This window comes from Melanotaenia boesemani, chromosome 23 (assembly GCF_017639745.1).
Source record: "Melanotaenia boesemani isolate fMelBoe1 chromosome 23, fMelBoe1.pri, whole genome shotgun sequence".
NCBI classification, from domain to species: Eukaryota; Metazoa; Chordata; class Actinopteri; order Atheriniformes; family Melanotaeniidae; genus Melanotaenia; species Melanotaenia boesemani.
Genome location: NC_055704.1, coordinates 14,454,647 through 14,475,865, shown reverse-complemented (window position 1 = coordinate 14,475,865; position 21,219 = coordinate 14,454,647). Strand labels below are relative to the sequence as shown.

Genomic DNA, 21,219 nt, shown 5'->3' with positions numbered 1-21,219 from the left:
AAAAAATATATAGGCTATATATATATATTTAAAAACTGTAAATATTATAATAATCAGGGACTGGCAATTTTAAAAGGCCAATTATAGGCAAAGGGCTTCTTAAAAATAAAGAAAAAAAATGGACTTTTGCCAGAAAAGCCCCAAACTCATTACACGAGCATGGAGGATATAGCAGGGGAAGGGACAACATACATGCCGTTTGAAAGCCACACTCCGTACAGCCACAAGCGACTTCGACAGGTGCTGGTGGATAATTGGGCGCCGTGCCGACTACAACCGCAGCGCTGCTGTCTCCGAGAGCTCATTACTATCACTCAGAAGTTCCCCTTAAAAACCTCCACAGCCACATGACTATGCATTTGGTAAAACTGCAACTGAAATCTCCTCAAATGCTGACATTAAAGGGTCTGTCACTGAGCTGATGTGCTGTTTGGACAGGTAAATGATTGCACTCAATGTGGCATAAGCCTGAACAACACAAGCATTGACATGGGTTCAAATGCACGTAAATGCATACACATATGGTTAGACATATCCATAGACACGTCCCTTTATGAAACAGATCAGCAGCCTACATGCTAGTTATTCTAGGATTAAAGCAGGTCTTATACCCTGAGATTAAACACAGAAAATTGAAGATTTATTTTTTTATTTATTTTTTTTTAAGAGACAGGATTGTAAAGTAAGGAGAGAAAGAACTCCCTTGAGAAAGCAGGATATCATCACCCTTCTGCATTTGTGTTGTGCTGCCAGAAAAGGTAAAACTGGGAGGGTTGGGGAAATGATTGTTGGATATTAAAATATGGGATCAGAATAAATCATTCTCTATTGACAAAGACTGGGCAATAATAAACTAAGGAGCTATTCAAACGCCTTGAGCTGACCCCATATTTCTTTATATTTTACCAGGAAAACAAAACGTGTGCAGCATTTTATTGGAAAAAAAATGTACAAACAGAAATGGAGCAGTATATAAAACAAGAACTCTTAATAAGTTTATCATGTTTTTAAGCCACTTTATTCTTAAAAAACCTGAACCCTCTTGGAGAAACTTTCTTGTCATTTCTTTAAGTAGTTTGTAGAAACAGTTCTACAGGCTTCTTGAAGGACATCCTAAAGCGCTTGCCTTTTGTTCTGTTCCCTGTCAACATGATTTCTCATTGCTTCTGTAATGTTGACCTAGGCTCTGGCTTGGATCCACACTATGAGAATTACTGCCACAGTCCAGTTCTTGTGCCATGTGGCATCCCTCAGCTTCTTCTCTCTATTTTCTTTCCATATGAGTTGTTTCTTTACAGCTACCCTTCCATGTAGATTGTTTCTGATGAGGCTCCAGTGAACAGTAGATTGATCAATTGAAAAGTACAGGTGCATCTTTTAGTTGTGAAAGGTGTCACGTCTTTGCCGGAGTTTTATTTCTTTTTAGATTTCCAGATACTTATGAGGTTTTCTCTTTGATTTTTTTGCCTGCCACTTCTTTTGTCCACTTTGCCAGCTTTTAGCTGTTTCATTATGTTGGTTTTTTTTTTCAGTGTCAATTAACTACAAAAAAAACTGAAAGTCATCCATCTGAAAATGGTCAGGTGCACGGTTAGGACTGAAAGTGAGTAAAAAAGAAGCCAATGTTCAATGAACACTTTGTAAGAGCTTAAGAAAGCCTGGTGGGAAAAATTATATCCTTCACCCTTGTTACCAAGGGGACCCAAGCCCAGTAGATGAAGAGAGTACAGGCTAATCACAAATCCACAGTAAAGAAGTTTGTGTACGTGTTTTGTAAAGGCATGGTAACAGACCAAATACATCAGTTTATTTCAATGTTTTTTTTTAGAGATTGTTTTTTTTATCTAAAACATACACAGATGTCAAAGCACATTATAAATCTGCACATATAAATTATGGCTATAGATGCACAAAGACATGGTAGCATTGGAGAGGAATCTATGTGTTAATCTGATTCACAATCGGATAATTGCCATTGATAAAGCATATCACATTATGCTGTTTACATGATCACGAATAATCTGATAACTTCAGAAATCAGATAATGATCAGATTTTGGTGTACATGTGTATGGGCTAAGTGCTGCTTTAAAAACGGGACAGTCAATCCAAGGGTTTAGGGTTGATGTTGTTATTGGTAGGGACATAAAATTGGTCCAGAGTCCCCTGGACGGCGAGTGCTGATAGACGTTTATTTGCAGAATCGTGTAATTGAATAGCTAGGACATTTAAACATGCATAAATTTATAAAGCAAAATTCAGGGACTGACAATATTTAGTTTAGTTTTGTTTTTGTTTTGTTTTTGTTTTTTTTTTTTGTTAAAGTGAATACAGGATTATTTTATTTAACGATTTATGTGATTTTTATGAGATGAATCTGTAAGCATATTTGCTTCACTTTAATTTTGTCCAGAGAAAAAAGTATTTTGCACTATGGTGCAAAATATCAACAGAAATATAATTTAATCAAACGGTACAAGAAGTCGACCAAATCAACTTAATCAAACTTTGACAGAAAATATAATTAACGGGTAAAATTACAAACACAGCGATAAACCATAGTTACAAAATATAGTATCATCCATACAACTGCAATAATTCTGATAGAGGACATTTATATTTAATCACAGATTGCAACTGCATAGAATTTGTGATGTTAGAGGGAAAATTAAATTTTTTCATTAATATTTTCATCTTAATCTGAACCCATGTTAATTATTATGGTAAATTTCTGGAGGAATCTGTACTAAAGAAGTTGTGAAGAAATTGACAAGAAGCTGTTGGATCTATTTGATTTTATTCAGGTGTGTTAGATCAGGGAAACAATGAAAACCTGCAGGATACTCGCCCTCGAGGACCGGAGTTTGACACCCTGTAATAGGGTGTGGAATTAGGTATGAGGCTGTTGTATTCAAGCATTTAGCATTTATATTGTATCCAGAACAAGTCAGCAGGCGCATGAGGTCATGGTAACTTCCCTCATCTCCCACCCATCTCTTGAGGGCTAAGCCCCCCCATCTTTAAATCCTAAAGACGTCCCTGTTTATGACACAAGGGCAGTTGGAAAGTAATTTCTTTGGGACTTAAACTTTTATATTGACTCTAACTATAACTCCTAATGTCACTTTTCTTTTCTTTGCTCCTGAAGTTCTGACTGAAGACATGACCACTATTGACACCACTCTGTGTAGTCAGCTCATGCTAGCTCTTTGAACAGAGTTAGTAGGGGACACAAGAGCAGAGCCATTTTAAATTGTTTACAAGTCCGGACTTAAAGCAGCGATGCTGCCAGAAAACAGGGTCTCTCAACTGTTCTGTGCACTACAAAATGGTAGGGATGACCAAGGAGGTGCTGGATGTTGGTTGTGAGGTGTCCCTACCGTCCCTACCCAGTTCTACAGCAATGTATCCTCCAGTCTGCACCATTTCTGGCCTGAGGGTAGCTGGGACAGGATCCAACCCCATTATGATTTGAATCAACTGAGTATAGAAAATTAATGGATTCTTTTTTTTTTTTTTTTTTTTTTTTTTTTTTTTTTTTTTTTTTTAAAAAAAAAGAAGAATTGAGACTGCAGGACCAGAATGAAATGTAAAATGAATACATTCTCTAACTGGTCTTGACTGAACCCAAATTAGTTTCTAGAAAAACCAACAGCAGCAATATAAACTAAATTAAACGGTGTAATTTTTTGACAAGCTAAAACATTATTTCTATAACAACTTTTATTGGTATTTGCATTGTTTGGTGTTTTACACCTATTTTAAGATGAGCTTTTCTTATGTTATTGAAGCTCCACTACTGAACCTGTCAGGACTGTGTAGTGCTACTGGGTCATGTTATTCTAAAAACTGACGTAATTTCTGCCCACAACACTGTGACTGGGAAGCAAACTAAGCCTGAGATCAGAAAGCAGTCCCACACAAAGTTGCCTGTCTCTATAATTATTTTCTCTGTAAACAAAAACCTAAAACTGGAGGGGTCGGACCAACAGCACAGTGAAATCCTGTCTCACAGCAAAATGTGAAATATTCAAAAATGTCATCTACTGATTTGCATCCATTAGTTTTTTTGTTTTTTTGTTTGTTTTTTTCTTTGTCTTCTTCTTCTCCTCATGCTGCCAGGCACAAAAAAATCATTGTACAAAATTTTTCAGTTTGCAAAATGTATTAAAATTAAAATAGACATTTAATAGATATTTGTCCATTAAATTTTGATTAATTCCTAGGATAAGAGAATAAAATATCTTTACACTTGTGATCCTTTTTTAGTCTAAGTAGGATGAGAAAGTGTTATGCTGAGCAGATGCTTTCCTGTACGTCACAGATCTAACACCCTTTAATAAAGACAACTTAAAAAAAAAAAAAAAACACCTTCAGAAGTTTAGATACTGAAGGCTAGAGTGCTGACAACCTGAGTTCTTTTTATAAAGCACAAACTAAGAGAATATTAACACTTTAACAGTAAGTTTTTGCCATCTGCCTAGCAAAACTCTTGCAATCTTAATTACAATTTATAAATACATTAAAATATTATGAATTTATTAAACACAGGGTTCTTGAAAAGCCTCGTTTGCATAGGAAGTGTGAAACTGTGTGAATAACTAGTACTCATAAAGTTTAACTTAAATTAAAAGAATATTCAATAATGCTAACCTAATATTCAGTAATGCTAACCTAGCTGCTCATGCTAACTTATGACAAAACTAAATATTTTTAAAGGCTATCACAATTAGCATAACTTAAAACACACTTATTTAAAATTATAATTTAATTAAATATACAAATATTATTGAAAATTATTTAATTGGTCAACAATATTATGCTTTTCAATACTGAGTCAAAGATGCTAATGTAGCCTCTAATTCATTACTTAAACAAGACGTTGGCTAAGGAGTTAGCATGTTAGGTATTTGTAAGGTAAGGTTGCAACTTTTGGTGGCATAAATATTTTTAAGCAGCTTTTTAAACTGCTTGCAGAGCTGAAGTGGGATTTTTTTTTCCTTTTTGCAGGGAGAGAAGCTTACAGATATTCCATGATCAAAACAAACATTTTTGCTAACGTGCTCAATTTCTCCTATTTGAGATACAGCCATCTCCTGTGTTGAAATGTAAACTGGTAACTGGGGTGTGTTTTCACATACAGGTCTGCTTAAATATAGTAAGTTAACTGTGAAATATGCTGTCTGAAGATGATACAATGCTCACTGGAAGCATCTCTTCACCTCAAGTTTAGTAATTAGCTGTCAGCACCTAGAGCTTGACAATATAATTGGGCACTCTGCTGCTTTGGACACATTAAAAGCAGACTTGTTTGAGAACTTGATTTGCACTGTCCTTCAGAGTGACAGAAAAAGAACTACTCAGTTTGTCGCACTGCTTAAGCGATGACAAACCAATGAATCTTTTCAACAATTACTTAGAAATCACATTCTGGACTATTGTATTATTATTTTTACACTGTTGTTACACATTAATTATTAAATAGTAAAGACTTTTATTGTACTTGATGTAAGCATCTGCTATAAGTTTTTAAGTTGTTGATTTGAGCCGTTGCATCCAATTGAGATTGTTCACTTGCTCATTCCATATTTGCAATGCTATTCGCTGTCCAAAATACAGTGCTAACAGGATATTCCCAATATGCGTTTGTCTATCTACTTTAAGAAATTGGCAGCCATCTCAACTGGCACCTGAAACATCTGCCTTGCACATCAACAGATCCCAGAGCCTAGAGACAGGAGCTCAGTGAGCTCTGCAGTCTGGAGGCTTGCTGTTACTCATTTTTTGGCATGTTACTGTACTTGGAAGCCAGTGCAATTCCAGTTCTCTCCTATTTTTTTTCCCTCTCTCCCACCATAGCAGCCAGAGTGGATATGGAGCTACACAGGCCGAGACGTGATGGAGTGTTTTTTTCATCACCGCCTCCACTGCTGCTTATTCTTCATCAGAAATTCAGTTTATTCCTTTCAGATTGAAAGAAAGGCAGCTGATGTAAGACTGCTGGATCACAAACAGAGGAGACATTCTAGCATGTGACATTTAATTTAACGCTACAGCTCTGCAGTCGAGCTGATTTGGCATGGAGCAGACTACTTCTAATTTGACGTGTGTTTCTTAGCAGCAAAACTGCTAAATTAAAGAAACAGTCTTATGGTGAAATAAAAGCAAAAAAAAAAAATTAAATAAAATTCTGGTTAAGATGCATAAAATGAACTTCAATACTACTGTAAACCTTTTTCCAATGTCAACATTTACATAGCGGAGACCTCTGAACACATTTTTGGGAAAAAAGAATATTACCTTATTTTAAATGCATGAGGCTGTGAAATATGAATAATAAATTCAAATTACACAACCTCATGCATGTTGAATAATTATAAATAGCAGCCAAAATCTTAAGTATTGTTAAACTTTTTTCTTCAATTATACAAACTAAACCAAGAAACTAATGTAATTGCTCATAATGTGAGATGGGTGTTACTGGGTAATGTTAATAGGCCACTTTCATTACTGTACAGTGCGGTGTGTTGGCCTTTTTAAGATAATAGTTCATGTAGAAATACATATTTGGGGGGGGGTGGACTTGTGTTGAGAATAAATTTGAACGTCAGTGGTTTTAATCCAACTAAAACTGCGGTACCCTTAAAATCCATTTCAGGATAAAGTTGCTCTTAATTAAGAAAAGTTGACTCTACTCCTTAACTTAGGCCAGCTCAATTGAGAACACTTTGTCCATCTGATAATACTGACTGTCCTTAATACCTTGGCTGGGAATACTAGTGTATATAACTATTGTCATCTGGCTTATAAGTTACTATTCCACTTTCTGATTATTTTTATTACTTTGTAGTATTGCTTTCATTAAATATCAGATGTGTACAGGCCCTCAGTGTGTGTCCTTTTCAATTAAAGAGGCCCACTCATTTAGTGAAACACACACCGGGAGTCACAGTGAGAAGGAGGGGTTGCATGCCAAGTGCCGATGCTCTGTGCCATCACAAATGCTCTCTTTTAATGAGGTGATCGAATTTTCTGTCAGTGATCTCTGGCAATTACAGTGTGACAAAGTGAGAATACAGATGTCTGCCCAGAGCTACTTCTTAACAATGAAAGGTCATTTTCACAATATTGAGACTGCATTATAGTCATAAGCAAAGAAATTTACACCTTGGAACTAAGTAGCAGCCAGGTGTTGGTAATCAAATGCATGAAAGCATATGCTTTGATAGTTTGCTGGTCTGGATTATTCAGGTGTGTTAACACAATGCCAAGGAGGAAAGACATCAGCAATTATTTTGCACAAGCAACTGCTGCTGTCCATCAGTCTGGGAAGGGTCATAAAGCTGTTTCTAAACATGTAAGAGTCCATCATTCATCAGTGAGAAGGATTGTTTACAAATACAAAACATCTAAGGTAGTTGCCAATCCTTCCTGGAGAGGATGCTAAAATCTAACACTAACTGCATTAAAAACAAGAACTACATCTCAGATTACAAGCCTCATTTAGTTACATTCTGATCATTACAATTATATATTTAAAAAAAAAAGACTGAGGAAGTATTGCTTGTTAGGAAGGGTTGCCAAAGTTGCATCTGAATAAATGACAAGGTTTGTGAAACAATGACGAGACCTAAATGAAGATATTTGGTCAAGAAGCATGCTGACAATACCTCCTACCATCTTTCAAGCATGGTAGTGGAAGGTTGATGATTTGGGCTTGTTTTTGCCACCACTGAACCTGAATACCTTGCAGTCACTGAGTTAGTCATGAACTCCTCTGTATACAATACAATGACCTTTTTAAAATCCAGACTTTGATTTGAATGAAATACTGAGATTAATAAGCTAAAGCAGGGGTGCCCAAGTCCAGTCCTCGAGATCTCATATCCTGCAACTTTAGAATCAAACCCTTCTCCAGCATAGCTGAATCAAATAGCTGGATTCTCTCATCTGCATGTCCTTCTGCTCTGCAGAGGCCTGGTAAACGAGCCATTCATTCGATTCAGGTGTGTTGGAGAAAGGTTGCATCTACAAGCTGCAGGAAAGCAGATCTCGAAGACCGGACTTGGGCACCCCTGAGCTAAAGTGACATCGCAAAGAAGTTTGCTAAAATGCCTTCACAATGATGGAAGAGACTGACAATGTCATACAGAAAATGATTACTTCAAATTACTGTTGCTTAAGGCTGGTTAATTATGTGAATTATCAAATGGGTCGTCCTGCTGCTATTTTAGATTATATAATGAGTTCATTTTGACAGACCTGATGATAATCAAATTTTATTTTATTTTATTTTACAATGATCTGGCGATCCCCTGAAATTATTTTTTGGACTCCCATCTTGGAAAAGCCAGGTATACAAGATATTGACTCATGGGTTATAGTGTGGTTTTCACCAATTCCTTCTGTAGTGTAGCTGAGTTTTGTTTTACTAAGGGAGATTTAATTATTAAATGCTTTGTTTAAATAATTTAATCTCAATTTCTTAGTAAGATACTTTTTGTCCATCAGGCCAGCAGTAATTATTATATCAATATTATAGAAAGTCGGTGTGGAAACTAGCAAATATATAAACATGTCTAGTCAACATGAGGAATGACTTATTCTTTTGGAATTTTTATAATTCCATTGATTTAACATTTACTCTCATTTTAGTTTTGTTTCTGAGTCAATAATGTTTATGTTTCCCCTGTCATTCAGGGTTGTGTACAGCTGGTTTATCAGAGCTTTTTGCTGAAACAGCTGAATGATTCTGGCACTGAAGCTAATGAGAGAAGCGGGACTGAAATAAGGTATTAAAACTGTAGATGTAAAACCAACACAGTGAGTTGAGAGAAGAATAAATTTAACATCCAGTGCAAATCTGACAAAAATGTTGTGAACCTGAATAGGAAGCTGAATATTTTCGTACTCGGCCTCCTCCTTTTACATCCCTAAAGTCAGACTAAGCAGCCAGGGATCAGACTTGTAAGGTTTCTGATGTCTGCTATTGCCCAGTCAACAATGCACTGGACTTGTGTGGTTCATTTGACTGGTGATTGCCAAGCTGAGCCCAGCTAGGCTCAGTGGGTAAAGGGTCAAGCTCCTGTAGACAGCAACACATCAGCTAGGTTGGTTTGGGACCTCCAGGGCAAACTTAGAATATGTTAAGAGAGATGTACTCTCAAGCCCACTAGTCCACCACTGGATTCAAGATCAAGATGCATAAAACTTTCGATCCATATACTCGATGCTGACATGAATTTACTGAATCAAGCCAAGTTCAAAGCACCCAATGATGTCAGTTTCTAACATATTAGATTTTCCACCATTTAAATTTATAATAAAGCATAAAAAAATATTTGAACTGAACATTTTATTTTTAATTTACATCAGAATTTACAAAACTGTAAATAGATCATTATGACTATGCCTCAACTCAGTTAAAACTTAGCAGAGATGTGATCTATTCAGAACAAACACAGGCTCCAAGCTCCATTCTGACAACGATGCAGCATTTAACTGCTCATCAAGAATCTTTTTTGCCTCACAACAGTTGATGCATTTATTTTCACAAATTAAATCTTGTATCTCATCATGCAACTGTGGATGAAACATGTCAACTTGTCATGTTAGTGTATGATGGACAGAAAAACATATTACATTGGGGATGGAATCAGTTTCCTGCATTGGTACCAAACCTGGAGAATGAACTCTGACCCCCCTCACCAAACGTCATCGACCACTTGGGGGAGTTGCAGTTAGCAAATTATCTCTTTTCAAAGCACTCTTTTTAGCTTTCAGACATGCTTTTATTATGATCAGATGAAGTTGCCATGGCAACTGTGCTCTGCTGAACCACATTTCTTGGCGCTTGTTCATATATTTTCTTCTTAATATTAACATCTTTTTCATTGTATGTGGATATTTTATCCATTCTTGCTATAAAATATTGTTTGGGGTAGTTTTTGAAAAAAAAAAAAAAAAAAAAAAAAAGGTAGATATATTATAATAAAAATCCAGGAGAGTACTCTCTATCGTTTAAGAATCAGAAGTTCTGCTTCTGTGACAATTTTTTAAACCTAAAACCAACGTGTTTTTATTTCCTGCTGCTCCATTTCTCCAGCCCTCTCTCCCCCTTTTTGTGCTTTGTCTCTGCCTCTCTCGCCCTCATATCTCCAGCTGTCGCCTGGCATAATGTAAATGAGCTTCGCAGCACAGAGCCTATGATAGTGTCAGCCCCCTCCTTAGTCTCTGGTCTCATTAAAAGCCTGGTGTAGCTGACATTTACCCAGCTACAGTGTTGACTGGCTCCTCATACGGGGCACAAGGGTCAAAACAATACAAAGTATAACTTCAACAGCTCAAATCCCTTTGCAAAGGAAGGCTGCAGGAGCCTGTGACATGATTGGATGATGAATAAAAACTCAAAGATGCCTGAATAAATCTGTGAAATGTCAGAAAAAACTAATACATATCTTCTGAATGGACTTTTTGGCCTATTTTTATGTGACGTTGAAATTTGAGCATTGCTATTCATGTCATATCCTTTCTGTACTGTCAGCATTAAAGGTGTTAGTGTTCTGATTAAATATGACAAAGTCTTGGCTGCTGGATTATTTTAGATTCAAACTTAACAGCAAATATTCCCCATCTCCGTCTCTTTATTGGTATAAATGTATGAACATGCTGGCATTGTCAAGGTTGTTTTGTAGCCTTCCCATCTGCCCAGTGACAATGTCAGCACTCTGTCATCTCAATTCAAAATTGCTTTGAGTTTAGTTAACAGCAGCTATCTCCTGAGCCCCAGGGCAAGGTGGAGAAAAGGCTTTGTGAGTTTGAAATTAATAGGAGGGCAACAGATACTTCCTGACTTGTCGTTCTCTTGGGACCCAGTAGCTCTGTTTTTCTGTGGTCCCCTCATCCTGTTACTGATGCCTGACTCTGTGTAACCCTTATCTCCATGCTCACTACATGGCCCGATAGGGCTCTGTGTGTATACAATTAAAACAGCTTATTTGCCAGATAAGCGGGGGACCGCGGTCAGATTGAAAGCCACAGGCTGCCAGTCTCAGGTCTTTAAGTTACAGCCCCTGGGTTAAGTGGCCTCGGGGTGCAGAGGAAGCCAAATGAAACATACAGCTCAATGAAGCTGTGTAGAGAGAAACACACACAAAGTACTTACACATAATAAACATGCTATTTTAATATTTGACATCATGAATAAAATTTGTTCATGTGGACCTGGATTTAACAAACTGAAAGAAAAAGTTCATTTTGAATGTGAATACTAATTTAAATCTGTTTTCTGTGAAATGGTTCATTTCTCTTCATAGCAAAATGTTTTAACCTTTAATTCTAACAGAAAGCCAGAAAATGTTCTAATTATAAAATCGTCAAGGATTAGAATACACACTAGCAGTAGAGCAAGGTCTAGCCTTCTCTCCAGAATGAAACACAACTCAAATTTTGTCCTGTGACCTTCCTGTTGTACTGTCTGATATTCACAATAGCTTATTTTCTATCAGTTCCCCAAACAATGGCCAAAAATAAAAACAAATGCTCACTTATGCAGCAAAATGTAACATGATCATTTTAAACACACAGGTTGGAAGTAGTTAAATGCATTTATTTATCAGTATACTGAACTGGAACTTTTAGGTACTTTATCTGTACCTTATTTGAGTGTTATCTCTACTCCATGAATATTGAATATTATATTATTAAACAATGCCAATATATTATAATACAAATGTTTGTAATATTTAATTAGAAGGTTGTTACTTATTACTGACCAGTGTTTATTATTTTCAATTAATTGCTCTATATTATATATGAAGTAACAGTTTTGGTGGGGCTTTGGTTTGTTTTTGTTTTGCTTAGATTATAGTGGTTTAGCTAGCTTAGCATTGAAGTAATTGGTTCTGAAAATTTTCTTTTATTTCTGTACTTAGTCATTTTCTAAAAGTACGTATTCTGTATTTTCTAAAGCTTTATTTATCGGGACACGAAAGGAAAAATGTCTGTCATTTTCTGAACTTAAAAGCACGTAAATGTATCGTCAGAACCACCAGATCAGTTTCTTGCATCGTCGTGGATGAGTTTTGGCCTACTCTTGCTTGAGTTCATTAAAAGGTTTGCCAAAATTTATTCATGTACAGCTCTCTTGAAGACCTGCCACAGTACTTCAGTCTGAGGTTTGGACTTTAACAGGGTCCTTGCAACAACATAATTCTTTGTTTTTTTTTTTTAATTTCTGTTGAAAATTTGCAGTTTTGCTTTAGGATCAAAATCTTGGTTTGGCCTCACATTTAACTGTAGAAAACTTTAATATACAGATGAGTTCATGGTCTGCTCAATGACTGCAAGATACCCAGGCCCTGTGCCTACAAAACAAGCCCAAATGATCAACCCTCCACCCCTGTGCTTGACAGTATGACACGTTCATGATGATATGATGTTTGGTTTGAACCAAACATGGTGTTATGCATTATGTCCAAATATTATTACTTTGGTCTTGTCTTTTTAAGGAAAATTGCTCCGAAATTTTTGTGATTTGTTTATTCATAACAGTTACCATGACACTTACTCCTGACAGCCTTTCCAAATAGACCGCAGTTCTTCAGTCTTCTGTCATGAAACTTTTACATTTTTCATGCTAACTGAGGCATATTGAGTCTGAGATGTAGCTCTTAGGTTTTTTGCTGGCAAGACTGGCATCTGTGTTACATGTTTTCCACTTGGGCACTCTGAGAGCGCAAACCTCCGCCAAGCCATTGAAATTTTAGTTAGAATCTCTTATTTTAAAACTATCTCCACATAGTAAAAGTTTCTGGATCCAGGCGTTGATCTGGATCACCCCCATAATCTAATCACTTTTTGCCTCATTCCATATCTGAGATTTCCTGAAATTGTCACTTCTGATGACTTGGAAACAACCTTATAACCCTTCCCAAAATAATGAGCAGTAACAGTTGCTTTTCTGACCCATTGCTGGTGTCTTTCCTCCTTGGCATTCTTTTAATGCACACCTGAAAGCTCCAGAACAACATATTGCCAAAATGTCTGCTTTTTTAGAACTACTCACACTTACCAATTTGTTAGATGAGTGTATGTGATTAAATAACGTTGCTGCTATGTACCCAGATTCATTCCAACGAAAACAAAAAGGGCAGACTTTATTTTAACACTGTTTCTAGCTTATAATACAAGGGTAGTTTTAAAGTCATGTATATTCAAATGTTTATCAATTGAGCTTGTTGAGAGGAAAAGCTCAAAAGAAAAAAAAAAAAAAACCTTTAATTACTAAATAGTTTGGCTGAAATGACCATCCCAGATACGACGGATAAGGCTGCTTGGAGTATTGATTCTGAAGCGTGACATGAAAACATGTATAGATTAGAAGAAAGAAGAAGAAGGGGTCGGCTGCAGAGTCGTCTTTCTGAAGAAAACGTGGCACAGTGATGGAGAAAGACCTTGGCAGTGACCTGAACAAGCTGTAATGAGTTCTGAACTTCTGACTCAGCTCAGCATTGTTGTGGTTCACAGAGTGCTGAGAGCTGGTAAACAGGATATTGAGTCCCAGATGAGTTTTGACTCACATCATGAAAGTGGTGGAGCCCCACAGCTCTGCACACACCATCAGCCATCAAAATAAAACAGAGGGAAGGGAGTGGATGGGTGAGAAGTTGGGAAAAGATGTCTGTGCTGTCCAAAATATAAATAGGTGGTCGGTGGCTGGAGTTATCCTGTGTGATGGGATCATGTTTATAACCCACTGGGCCACACACAGATCTACACTAAGAGGCAGAGATGAAGGGATGAAATGTCCACATGGGGAGAAAAACCTAGACATAGACCTGGTGATCTGTTTTTCTCCCTGAATACTTTTTTTCTCACTATTTTTCTATTTCCACCCCCTTCATGAAACAGGATCACAATTAACTATAGGCAGCCTGTTGTTTGAGGAGGCGGACAGCTTGAACCTACGAAGACCAGAGCTCTGCTGACAGAATGGGATCCTGCTCTGTTTCTATACTAGTTTTCAGTCATTTGTTTTATTCATTTTGAAGGAGAAGAATTTAAATGTATTTACAGAGCATAAACTTTTTTTCCAAAGAGGAACCTTTAATTTACCTTCTATAAAACATAAACCATTTTTTAAATCTAAATAAAACTGTTATTTATTTTAGTGCTACAGGCTTTTAGTTTAACTGTTATCAATACTCATTCTGACAGTATTTGATTACAAATGCATTTTTTTTTTGTTTTGTTTGTTTGTTTTTGTTTTTTAAGAAAAAGAAAGATGTAGAAAAAGTTAAAGGAAACATATTCTTTCTAACAAGGTAATGCATGTTTCACATGTTGCAAGAATATATATTTTACTCCGAACATTGTCCAACATATCTAAATTCCCTCCTGTGTTATGTCTGTTCAGAACAGGCTTGTTCAAACCCTCCATTCTGAAGAAAGACTTTATTCGTATCTTTTACACAAACAAGCTAACAAATTTAAAGCTAACAAGAAAAATATGAAATATCTTAACAGACTCCTAAGTGGCTGTAGTTAAGGTGATGTAAACATTGTGCTGATGGATAAAGATGGAAGTGGTCGGTTAATAAATATCCATACAGCTTGTAGGATTTCTTTAAGTCTGCAAAGACATGTTTTTGTTGTCTGATCTCACTGTGCTGTTGCTATATTCATTTATTCATAAAAAAAAGTCTTGACTGAATGTTCATAAGTTGTGTGGCTGGCATATATCTGTGAGGTGAAATGAAGGATCAGAGTCTTTGCTCACATTTATCTCTCTCGTTGGAAATAGCAAACCCAAGACCTGCAGCTAGTCTCCTAAGGGAGGCATGGCCATACCATACCCCTAAACACTGTCCAAAATCCATGGAGGATTATAGCCATTATAAGGAAATAGGAAATTATTTAAATTACTCTGTATTCTGAAATTAAAGCTGAAATGTTGATTTTCCTGCAATCTCAATTCAAGTTAAGAGAGACTAAAATGTTTTCCATCTGAATTTTTTTGTCTGTGTCTCAAAAGGCCTAATACATACAATCACAGTGTTTCTTTGTTAAAAGAAATAATTTCACTCTGAAATATTGCCATGGTTTGCACACAGCTGTCATCTTTTAGGATTTTGTTAGATATTATAAATCTGACTTTTTGTGTTGGAAAGCAGCCCTTTTAAAATAGCTTCTAATTTACTGCTGGCTAATCTGTAGTCAAATACACATTCTGATACAGATGCATAAGAAATCATAGATGGGAACTGCTTTATTGAGAATTTGACTATATTAAAATAGAGTTGCACAGAGGAGATGGAAAGCCAAGCATTTCTGCAGAGACTTTCAAATAAAAATATAAGTAATCCACTTGACATTATAGCTAGGAAGTAGTGGCTCTTTCAAAGAAACAGCAATGACAGACTGGCTTGCCTGCAGCTTGTGTAGAATTTACAAAGGTGCCTCTCGAGCACATTTGTTTGCCAGCAAGGGATGATGCTAATCTGGTTTTGATATTGCACAAGGCTACAAGCAAAAATGGCTCATTCAGAGAGGCACGATTTGGTTGAGGGGAAAAAGATAAAACTTTTCTTTCACAAGTTGACACTTATTAAAGTCTGGTACACACATAATGATTTTTTGATCTTATGAGATTTTTTGTCTGGTCGAGACCTCACACGTGAAGATAAGAAAATCAGGCATTTAACAGTTTTGATCATAATGTCTGTGGTGTGTTCCGATAATCTCATCACAGAACAACACACACATAACGATGATGTCCCGCAACTTATGTACAATCTAGTCCTCCGAGCCGGACGTCTCACTTGACCAAACGTGATCTAACAAAAACGTAGAAGAAGGACCATAGCAACAAAAAAAAATGGAGAAAAAACACAGTAACAACCGGAAAATACGACACACAGCGTGGAAGGGGATAGGGGGATAGGATGAGGGAATGATGGTGGTCTTGGGACTATTGTTAACAGAAAAAGCCAGAACTGAAAAGAATAACAGACTGGAGACGGGGTGAACACAGACTTTATTTACTTCCTTGTGCCCCAGCCAGCTCGCTCTCTGATTGGCTACATTCCGTTCCACGTCACCATCCACACCGTCCAAATGCACGAGTCGTTCCTAAGAAATCAGCTCTGAAATATTGAACATGTTCAGTATTTCCAATTGTTGGCAATGACCCATTTCAGAGCAGATTATTAGGACAAATCTGCTCGTAACACACCACACACCAGATGGTAATTGTACAGAAAAATCTTCTAAGAGTCAGGATAATCGGCCGTTTGCTGTCTGTGGTCAGGAAGAAGCTAAATCAGGACAAAAACAGTCAAAAAATCTTTGTCGCCCAGGCTTTAGGTTTTGAAGGCACCCGTTCAAAAAGCAGAAACCTGTTTCAGTTTCCTGGGCTGGTAATGCTAATGTGGAAAATGCAACCTAGTCTCAGCAAAATATGAAATGACCACAAAAACTCAACAGATAACAGCATCACTGCATTTTGTCAAATAGCCACAAATCCTGTGTGGACTTTTTTTTGATTACTCTTTGATTTTTGTGGACGCTATTTTGCCATGAGTTGCTGTTTCCTTGCACTTCCAGTTGCTGTTGCCGCTTTAAAACATTAGAAACTGTTTACAGTTAGGTACAGATGTGTTCCTGTGCAACAGAGGTGTGTGCATAACCAGTGGGCTAGAAAACTGTGTTCAACCCAGTTCATTTGGCAGAGCCAGAAATGACAGGGCAATTTACTTTACTAGTAGGCTAAAAATATGAATGGAAATTATTCCAAGGGGATTACAATCTTTTGCCAGGAAGATTAAGATCTGGTCCAGTAAAAGAGCAGACTGAGGTCCTGCAAGTCCCAAAGGCAGCAAAGTGCCTGCAGTGCTCATTTTCAGTCTCAAAATGCAAAACTCTGATCCTCTGCTATTGACGTTATCTCATAAAACTACACAGAAAACATAAATATTTGCATCAAATTATTCTCCTCCTTGCAAATTTTCTATTTGTGAAATCAATGACATTCTCAATGACGTGTCACATAATTACACACATGACCGCTAACTTGGATAGTGGCTGGAAGTGATTGCAACATTAGCTTTTAACCGTGTTCGGATCAGAACACTGTTCATGACAAAGAATGGTTTGAGATGCCATCTACAGCAGGTAAAATTTCTGTTCAAATGTAACATGAGGTGAACATTTTTACATACTGAGCCAAGTTAAACGTCACCACAATCCTGCTGAGATGTCAAATCCAGAGAGTAGAAACCCAACCAATGTAAAAAGACAAAAAAACAAGGAACGTCATTCAGAAATATTGTCGGATAACATTTTTCACACATCTAAATAAACAACGTTGAGTAAATGAGAATATACAAATCATGTACTGTAAATAAACTTATATTGAGGATGTTTATTAACCTAACCTTGTGCATGAATCCAAAAGTTTTTAAAAACACTCTAAAATACATCACATCTTCCATTAAAACACCATAATAATTCAGCGCATTCTTTTCTTGGATTACAGGCTGTTATCACCTGCAAGACGACCTGCTGGCGGCATGAGAAAATACAGCCATCACAAAAACTAAGTTTTATGTCTCATGACTCGTTTCGTGGTGAAATTGGACTGAAGGAAATCCTGGTGAAGTTAACAGGAGTGTTTCCTTTTCCAAACCAAGTAATTGTAAGACCTAACCTTAACCATTACAGTATGTAATGAAGTTGAACAGCTTTGGAGCAAAGGAAGTCTAAAAAGGAAATGAAAAGCAGTATTAAGGCAGTGTGGTGTGTTTCACCCTCCTTCCATCACACTTCTTTACTCAGGCCATGTTGCAACTTAATAAGCCAACACAGAATGTCTTCCTGCTATAGAGAGATAACCAATATGCAGAGGTAAAGTCTTTTTCTGTGCATTAGAAACAGATTCAAAGTGATCTTTAACAAATATGTAAGTCCAAGACTGCATGAAATGAGTTGGGAGTTAGTGGGTGTGTTTGTAAGGGTTTCATGTCATCTTTCCTGGATGTGAGGATGGTTACTTTTATGAGCAAAGTTTTCTTCTTTTTTGTTTTTGTAAGAACTTTTAAAAGTGCTGAAAAAAGACCACTGGCTTTTAGCATTTGTCCATGAAATGATCCGCCAGTAAATTCCAAATATACCATTTTATTGATCCAGATCTGTCAATGGCTGCTTCCAAGTCATGTTCATTTTGGAAATAGTGTATTTGTTGCTTTAAAAAAATTAGACAAAGATTGAGCCTAGCCAGCAAGCTTCACATCACAGCATTGATAGTTGCTGCCATCTGCAATAAATATGAAAAGTAATAACAGAGTTGGTGAAACTAAAATCCTGCAGGCAAATAAGGAGGAAAAAAGGCATCAACAGAAAATGACAATTCAAAGAGAAAACATGTACAGAAACCTTTTTATTTTATTTTTTCTGCACAATTCCTGTTTACTCAGCCGCTGGTGAATTTGCTTCACTTCAAATGATACGGAGAAAGGAGCGCAAGCCAGACATCAGATAGAATGTGAAAGGAAAAGAGACAAAGAGGGGAAAAAGTCCTCGATTCCTGTTTACATCAAACATCTGCACAGAGGGTGCCAATCAGCTCCTGGTATTTTACACAAATTCCAAGCATTGTTTCTTCCTCGAGCAGTTTTCCTCCAGGTTTCATCTAACACCTACGAAGTCTTTACAGACATTTCAGGAGAAAAAAAAAAATCATTTCATCGTAAAGACATTTTTTGTTGGAGATATTGTGTTTTAAAGACCAATCGCATCATGGTTCTCTGAAATCTGGCAAAAAAAGAAAAATAATTCAGTCATTACTAATTTAACCCTTTCCAAAAAAAAAAAAAAAAAAAAAGATGGACTCGTATTATGATGTCTAAATCTGTGCAATGCTTCCAAAAATCTAGAGATGAAAAGAATTTTCTTTTAAAAGGTCCAAACACCAGCAACTCCAGCTAATTCTAACACCCCCCACTGGTTGTGTGCTGCATGTCACAGCTGTTCGGCGACAGTGCCAGGTCGGCCCGGTTGGCGAGGGGCGGTGGACCACGAAGGCTCCGTGTCACCGCTTTGGATCAATGGCAAGACTGCACCAGGAGGAGGTCACATGACCCCAAAGAAGGGGGGAAAAAAAAGGTGACATTGACTGATCTGGTGGATTTGGCCAGACGGTTGGCACCAGTTTGCCCATCTGGACTGGGGAGGGATAGTTTGATCTTAGCCAGGCGCCCATAAACACTTTTTGTCCCCCCTATTTATTCAGAGGAGAAACTGGCTGCATTAAATTACTTTAAGCTACTAGTTTAGTTGTCCCTTGTCTTGAGGTGAAATTATTAGACACATCTTACAAGTGGTAGGTTAATTAATTATGTAGAAAAGACTGAAAATCTCAGCCTCTTGAATCAGAATCTAAACTTTTTGTCATTTATAACATCACCTGTTAAAGGGAAAATCTCTCTTGACAGGGACTCCTAGAAGCTATTGTAGAGAACTGATAAACCTCATATTTTTCTTAGATGTAATAAAATGAATTCTCTTTAGGTTTTCAAATAAATATGCAACACAGAGCACAAAGGTTCTTTCTGAGAAGCGGCTGCAAAGTCTCGTAGTGTGGGAAAATGTAAGCAGAATGCAAGTATTTGAATGCAGCACTTGAAAAATCCAACTATAAAACCATTTTATCTGCCTTCAATCTAACAAACAGTTCGCTGCTTTTCATATTTCTGTTCTGGCTCTTTAGTGTTACTCAGCAGGGAGTGTACAGTGGTGGAATTAATGCTGTAAACAAGCTGTGAACAGTAATTGCAGTTTTAATTAGTTTTATAAACATTTATTTCTCTCAGACTTTTTAAGGCAGAAATATATGATGTCAGAAAAGTGTGTGAGAGAGAGAGAGAGAGAGAGGGAAACTGATCCTTCGAAATAACAACTGGAGGACAACTCGGGGCCTTTTTTCTTTTGTCTTAATAACCCTTAAAATGATGATTTTTATGAAGTGCTTGTTTCACACAGCTTGTTTTCAACCCTCCAAGTGATCTGGTGAACAGTACGGTACTAAGGTCTTGAACAACCCTTCATTTCTTTAGAAAATTTTAAATTTGGGTGCATGATGAAAAAATCTGGTGTGACCACCACACATTCTGAACCCTCTAAGGTAATGTTTCTGGTCATTTCTTTAAGTTGTCTTAAGGAATAGTTCTCCAGGCATCTTGAAGGACATCCTAAAGCACCTTAATGTTTTCTTCCTTTTGTTCTGCTCATCTGAGCAGATGGTCCCACACTGCTTCAGTAATGTTAAAGTCTGGGATCTGAGAAAGTTTTATTACTCCATAAGACCCGTTGCCACTGATTTTCAGTCTTTTTCTTGTCATTTGCATACCTCAGCCCTGTTTCCCTTCCTTACACATGACTCCTTGACAGCCACCGCTCTGCGGAGACCATTTCTGATGAGGTTTTAGTAAACAGAAGATGGATCAACTGAAAGTCCTGATGTATCTCTCAGATCCTGTGCCAAGTTTCTGCTGGATATTTTTCTATTTCTTAAGGACATCACTTTGATTTTTTTTGTCCATCAGCTGTACACACATCTTTTGTCCTTCTTGTTAATTTTTCTTTGTTTATTTTAGGCAGACATTGCATATAATGCTCAGATATTTTATGGGTTATTTTTATTTTTTATTTTAATCAAACTGTTATATTTACTATTTAAAAAAAAAAAAGAGAACAAACCCTGTCTGTGTGACAAACTAAAGAGACACAGCAAAATGATTTGTTTTGTTTTGTTTTTTGTTGTTTTAGCCAATTTGTCTGTTATATGTCGACACAACTGGTTAACTAGCTTATCAAATCCATCTGAAAATGGTCAAGAGCAATAACTGGATTAATTTTTTTTAAAAGTAACCATTGCCAAAATAAAAAGTTTGAAAGACCTTCAGAAAGTCCAGAGAACTATTGCTGAAGACCACTTTAAAAGATTACAAGAAGCTCTAACACCTGTGGGGAAATGAAGGGTGGTTCATCACTTTGTCACAGTACAAGGCCACCAGAGCAGAGTGTAGTTTGACTATCTGCTCCCTTCAAGTGACAGATTCATTTTACTCCTGCTTTATTTAGTATGTAAAACCCAGTTACACCACAGCAGCAGGTGGAGGGGGCAGAGCCCATCTGAACCTGCTGCCAATGTGTCACTGTATTT

At 36.9% G+C, this 21,219-nt stretch overlaps 1 protein-coding gene across 1 annotated transcript in view; it reads right to left on the bottom strand.

Annotated features, from left to right (window-relative positions):
* LOC121634863 (chemokine-like protein TAFA-2) overlaps positions 1–21,219 on the bottom strand; it is an 80,385-nt gene that overhangs the window by 57,760 nt on the left and 1,406 nt on the right. The gene's annotated exons all lie outside the window — the stretch shown is intronic.